This window comes from Vicia villosa, linkage group LG1 (genome assembly GCF_029867415.1).
Source record: "Vicia villosa cultivar HV-30 ecotype Madison, WI linkage group LG1, Vvil1.0, whole genome shotgun sequence".
NCBI lineage: Eukaryota > Viridiplantae > Streptophyta > Magnoliopsida > Fabales > Fabaceae > Vicia > Vicia villosa.
Window position 1 is genome coordinate 136500925 of NC_081180.1, and position 7031 is coordinate 136507955.

Below are 7031 nucleotides of genomic sequence, written 5' to 3' on the forward strand. Positions count from 1 at the left end.
AGGGTAAAGTCTTCGCTTTTCATAACGGCTTTCGTTACTTCGCTTCTGTAGCCGAGGTTATAATTGAATTTCGCGTCTGAGATGAAATGTGTTTTTTGTAGTAGTGACTATACCCTTCTTCAAACAGAAGTTCTTTCATCCACATGTATTTGTACCTCTGTTGACACTCTTACTATGTCATGGACACTTCAACAGAACGCGTCGCCTGGCCACATGACAAGAAAGAAAAGAAACTAATAAATTTGTTTGATAAAAATAATTATTGGCAGATGAATTAATCGATAATTTATAACTAATTTATTTAATTTGTAGTGTTTGATAAAATTAATAACTCAAATAGTTGATAAATATAAAATGAAATATTGATATACGTTTAATAATTTTTACTTTTTTCAAATAAAATATCTTAGTAAAATTGAAAAAAATTATAAATTTATATTATAAACTGTTTGAAATAACTTATTAAAAATACTTTAAGTTATTTGAAAATATACATCAAAAATTATAAAAAAATTATTAAACACGCCGTTTTTTTTGGTTTTTCACCACCGGTTTAGTTCAGTTCGAGGATCAGTTCTGACATCTAGTGGTTTCAATCCCCTCCCGATCGCAATTGCGAACACGCCTATTTTGTTCATATAAAATTAGACAGCTACAAACTATTAATACTATTCATTTTATGACAAAAGTATCAAGAGAGTATAAAGTAATCATATATATGACAAATTTAGTATGGATGCAATATAGTAAAATGACAGAAGTGTTATGGTTTAATGATAGTTGACAAATACTATCAAAAAATATAAAGGAATCATATTGATCTTACCGAGCAGATCAGATGGCCAGCAACAATGAAGGCTTGAAGTTCCTAACGGTGGAGGGGGAGAAAAAAGGGTTGTACTTGCAAGGCACTCCGATGCCAAGGTATGTATACGTTCCACAAGGTACAACAAAGTAGAGAGTTTTTGGGGTAAGAAAAGATTACCTCGCCCTCTGTATGTAGAGGGCTATTTATAGCATGTTTTGGAGCAGATTAGACTCCTCCTTCTGGGACGGATATTTAGGAGATGCGTGGGCTGGTTATTTGCCGGTCACGAGGGGCCCTCGTGGTCGATTACTTGGCAAGTTTGCCCGGTCTGGTCGGACGGAAACCGCCACGTGTGATATGACGCATATTAGGCCGAAGGCGGGAATGGCCCAATTGATCAGATTGGGCCGGTCCAGAACAGGAGCCCCCCAAGTCGTTGCTTCCGGTCAGAGGAGTGACGACTTATAGGAAGTTGATCCGGGGGTCTTTCCGGGGTCCGAGCCTAAGATATCTGAGGGAGGTATGTCGTACGTTTCCGGGGAGAAGAAGGGTCAGGCCGGGAGTAGGGAAGCGTGTCGTTTCAGAAAAGTTGATAGGGGGGCGTGTCGCATTTAATGCGAAATAATGGCTAATCTATTACCTAGACTATAGGGTTAATGATGGCCATTTCTTTGTACAGTACGGCACGTGCGGCGCGTGTGGTGCCTTTGGTAGCCTATAAATAGAAGAACCCCTCATTTTTCCAAACATTTCAAATTCAGTTACTTCGTTCTCCCTCCGCCGGCTGTTATTTCTTGCAGTGGTGTTTGTTACAGATTCTTCAACTTTTCATCAAAACCGTACCTGTAAGTCAACCTTTGATCCTTATTTTCTGTATTTTATGCTTCGATCGTTGTTTAGAACTGATTGCATGTGGTTAGAGTAGGTTTTCAGGAAGACTTTGATGAAAATAGATGATGAATGTGGTGGCGTATGGCGGAGATAGGAGGTTTCTCCGTTGTCCACAACTGCGTTTTGTTGAACTTATCTTTAGATTTTAGCTTTCTGCATCGTTGATAGTCGTTTGATTATGCTTTTGGTGTTTTTCTTTGTGTTCGTGCGTCGTAGTTAGATGTCATGCGTTTTTGCCCTTTTCCCGGGCGCGAACTTCGTCTAGCTCGAAATTTGTGGTTATGGAGGGGGCAAGGACGTGGTTCATCTGGTCTCTGGGCCATTGACGTGCCCTTTCGCTCTGGACGATGGTGGAAGGGTGGATTTGATTTAATTGTCGAATTCACTGTTCTCCCCTGTGTTTCAGGTGAAAAATGACCGATGAAACTCGTCCGACGGCGTCGGACTCGTCGTCCTCTACCCCTCCAGCCCGGCAAGAGGTGCCTCAGCTGGCCTGGGTGCATCAGGAAGCACTGGACGTAGAGAGTTATTTTGTGGAGGATGACTATGATGTCTTTACCGAGGTGGGAGAAGGGTGGTCGGTTTTGATTCCGGCCGAAGATGACCGAATTTGTGATGTGTACACCCCGGGTTTAATTCCTATGTATGAAGTGGTGTTTCGGGATATGGGTTTTCGTGACCCTTTCACTGAGTTTCAAGTGGCGGTGCTCAACCATTTGGAGGTGGCTCCTGGGCAGCTTCACCCCAACTCAATCGCTTTTATCTGGGCCTTTGAGTTGGTCTGTATGCATTTAAAGATAGGGGCAACGATCCCTCTGTTCTTTTATATATTCTGTGTTCAGCGTACGGTGAAAGATGGCCGTTATGGATGGGTGTCTTTAAAGCAGTCCAAGAAAATTTTCAAGTCTTATTATGACTCTTTGAAGGGTTATAAGCCTCGCTTTTTCCTCATTCTTCCTCATTCTCGGGAAGCTCGAGAAAGTGTCTTTGATCGCGTGCCGACTTTGGATGTCCATGGTCGTCCGGTGCTCAACGACATTAGGGAGCCTGTCACCTCCCGTCGGTATAAGTTTAGGTTTTTCTGGTCGCGGGACCACTTCAGGTATGGGACCGATCAATATATCACCAGGCTTTCGGATTTGGACGATGATGCTTGAGGGGATTATGCTGCTCTCTAGCGGTTCGTGTAGGGTCTTCCCGTAGTCGCCAGAGTGGATCGCTCGGGGATACCTATCCTTGGCGAGGACGGGGAGCCAATCAGGGAGCCGGGGGTGATTAATATTAAGGAGCTTCTAGCCGAGGGAACCGATGGGGGGGGGGGGCGTTTGCCTATTTGGGTATCTGCTCCTTCTTTTTCGTCCCGTCTTTTATTTTGGCTCTGCTGTTTTAATAGCTTTCTTTCTTAGTGGTTTTATGAGGGGAAGATTTCTCACGTTTTTCTTTTCCTTTTGTAGAGTCAATGGATCGTGGCCGTCATGACCGGATGCTTAGGCAGGCCAGCAAGTTAAAAGGGGTTGTTAAGAAGAGCGTTGGTCCTAGACTGGTTATTGTGCAAAGATCTCCGGTAGGAGGCTCGGGTGCCTCCTCCTCTGGTGCTGCTACTGCTGCTGGTTCCCCCCTGAGGAACTCTGTTCAGGACGAGTCTTTGAGGCCAGTTACGGTGCTTCCTTCTCCCCTTCGTTCACAGCCCGATCCAGACACCTTGGTCCACCGTAAGCGCCAGAGAATCAAAGCCGTGGACCTTACTCAGGAGGAGGCTGCTGATATCTTCACCATCCCTTCGTGCTTTCTTCAGCCCAGATTCTTCGAAGGTGGACCCTCCTTGACTATTCCACGTGAGGAATCTCTGCATATTGAGGGTTTGGAGCCTTCTGTTCGTCAAAGGTTCCTTGTGCAGGACGCTTCGGCCATGGTTCGACTTCTGGAGATGGCTACTCTCTATGCTCGCTCGGAACCTTTGTCAGCGGAAGCAGCGAGGTTGCTTCAGGAGCAGGTCAAGATGAAGGCCTCTGCCTTGGAGGAGAAGGACCAGCTGCTGAAGGAACAGGGCGAGGAATTGGACGCTGTGAAGGTTCGGCTGAACGAAAAGGAGGCTGCTCTCGTGGACGTGCAAGGTCAATACACCTTGATCTCCAGGACTCTGTATGGAACAATGCTGTCTTCCTCAGTTAGGGAAGCCTCTCTCCGCCGTTCTCAGGCTCCTGCTGAGGATGAGTCGGAAGAGGAGAAGGCTCTTTTAACCCGGGCAGACTTGATTCAATATATCAGAGTCTTGGGGAGCGACTGTGTGGCGGCTGCCGAGGATACATATCACTCCATTGTGGCCCAGCTCAAATTGAAGAATCTGGGGGTGGAGTTGGTGACCGAAGGTACCGGGCCTTACCATCGTGTGGAGGGCGACCAGATTGTTTCTCCGGCCTTCAGGGAGGAGCCCGTGACGCAGGAAGCCGAGGAGGTCCAAGTCGAGGAAGGTGTTTGAAGATTTTCTTTTCATGTGTTTTGAATGTTTGGGCCTGCATGCCTTGATTTTGTAAGTGTTATTCTGGGGGGTATGCCCCCCATTCTTAATTTGTAAGTATTCTCACCAGCTCGGTCTCAACGGCAGTAGTTGGGCACTTCATCGGGCTTTTGCCCGTATTTATTTAAGTATTAACGCTTTTTGCTATTTCCTTGGAATCTGTGTGCATGCGTAGTGATTTTTTTGGGAAGAGTGTTATCAGTTTCCAATGTCTTTATTCATTAAAGGCATGTTCGTTCCCAAGATTATTGTTCCCCTTCTTCCCTTATAAAAGGAGGTCTCGCGGACCTCTTCTTTCTTCATTTTTCGCAGGAATGGGAGGAGCTAAAGAAAAGCAGGTGTCTTTGACGTCGCGTTCTAGTGGGGCGAAGAAGACGAAGGATAAGAAGACTTCGAGTAGTTCTGCTATCCGTTCTCGGGGCTTTGTGAGTTTGGATGCTCGTGCCCGGGTGACGGGGGTAAGAGGTGTGGTTGGGAGAGATGGTTCCGAGACTGAATGGGATGAAGATTGGTACCAGTACCTTCATTCGGAGGAGTTTGCTCGTCGGCAGGAGTGAAGCGTTTCCCTTTAATTCAATATCTGTTTTGTAACTTGCATGAGTGATAAATAAAGTAATCTTGTTGTGTTTTGCGATTTATTTTGCATTTTCGGGAGTTTTTTGCTCGACTATAATGTGTTGATCGCCAAGTGTGTGGAACTGTGGTCGATTACCGGGGACATGTGCCTGGCATATGGTGAGTCTCGGATTTCGTTGTATTGAGCTCCGGGGCTCATGGCGTGAACTGTCCCTTCGCGAGCGGGGCGTTCTGCCATCATGGTACGTGTTTACGACGGGGATACTCTGTAATTAGGGCTCCTCGAAGAAAAAAGAGCCTGCTCGATTAAAAGAGCGGGCTCCCGTTGTTTTGTTTCAGTCAGAGGTGCCTGGCTCGTACCGGGCCGCACCTTTATTTTAGCTGTAGTATTGTTTGAGTTTTTCAGCGTTCCAAGGTCGAGCGAGTTCTTCTCCTTGCAAGTTCTCCCGGTAGTATGCCCCATTTTCTGTCCTTGCTCGGACACGATAAGGGTCTTCCCAATTCGCGGCCAATTTTCCTTGTGAATCTTTGTGATTTCTTTTGAGCACTAAGCTGTCTACTTTAAATTCTCGTTTAATGACTTTCGCGTCATGTCTTAGGGAGATTTTTTTCTTGAGTGAGGCTTCGCGGAGGGAAGCTCCTGTTCGGATTTCTTCGACCAGGTCGAGCTCCTCTCTAATCGCCTCACCATTTCCCTCTGTTTCAAGTGGTTCTTCGACGCGCCTGGAGGGCACGTGTATCTCGACGAGGATCACGGCCTCTGTTCCGTACGTTAGTCGGAAAGGAGTATCCCCTGTGGTTGAGTGTGGGGTGGTGCGATAGGCCCATAAGACGCTGTGCAGATCTTCGACCCATCCCCTTTTTATTTCGTCCTGTCTTCTTTTGAGGCCTCTCAGAATTACTCTGTTAGCAGCCTCTGCTTGCCTGTTTGTTTGTGGGTGTTCGACCGACGCAAAATGTTGCTTCGTTCCCAATTTCGTGACGAACTCTTGGAAGCGCCTGTCTGTGAACTGGGTGCCGCTGTCGGTGATGATAGCCAATGGTACCCCGAGCCACGCGAGGATGTTTCTTTTGTAGAAGCGGCGTACGTTCAAGGATGTGATTTTGGCTAATGGCTCGGCCTCGATCCACTTGTTGAAATAGTCGACCGCAACTATTAGGTACTTGTTCTGATTGCTTCCGGTCACGAATGGACCGAGGAGATCCATCCCCCACCACGCGAACAGTCAGGGAGATGATAAGGACTTGAGTTCGTTGGAGGGTGCGAGGTGCATGTCCCCGAAACGTTGGCATTTGTCGCATTTCTTCACGTATTCTTTGGCGTCGTCTTGCATCGTCGGCCAATAGTAGCCTGCTCGGAGGGCTTTCCGAGCGAGTGATCTTCCTCCTAGATGTTGGGAATTGATTCCTTTGTGTATCTCTCGGAGTATGTGGGGAACTGTGCCCTCGTCTATACATTTGAGGAGGGGTATGGAAAATCCTTGCCGGTAGAGGCGATTTTCGACTAAGACGTACGAGCAGGCTCTCTTTCGGATGGTGGAGGCCTCTTTCGGATCAGTGGGCAGGAGGTCACTTGTTAGGTAATTGTATACGGAGGTCATCCAACCGGACGCGTTCCTAATTGCGCTTACGAGTGACAGTGAAGATGGGGTCTCGGTACTGGGTTTTGGCAATATTTCCTAGATTATGGATTTGTTACCTCCCTTCTTTCTCGTGCTCGCCAGTTTTGATAGGACGTCTGCCTGAGAGTTGTGTTCCCTTGGGATGTGTTTTACTTTGGCGCTCCTGAATCGGGTCAGTCTTTCTTTTACGAGGGCCAAGTATTCGGCGAGGGCTTCGCTTTTGATCTGATATTCGTCTGAGATGTGGGATGCGACCAGTTAAGAGTCGGTGAACACCTCAATGTCTTCGACTTCTAAGTCGTTTGCGAGGCGTAGCCCGACAAGTAGGGCCTCATATTCGGCTTGGTTGTTGGACATTGGGAATGATAGTGAGAGGGATACCTCTATGAGGGTTCCTTCTCCATTTTCAAGAATGATCCCTGCTCCGCTGCCAGTTGGGCTTGAAGCACCGTCCACGTATAAGGTCCATCTTCGGGCGTTGTTGTTTGTTGTTTCGGGGAAGGCCATTTCGGCCGCGAAATCTACCAAGACCTGTGCTTTAAGGGCTTTTCTTCCTTCGTATTTAATGTCGAACTCCGCATGTTCCAACGACCAACGGAGCATCCTTCCGGCCATA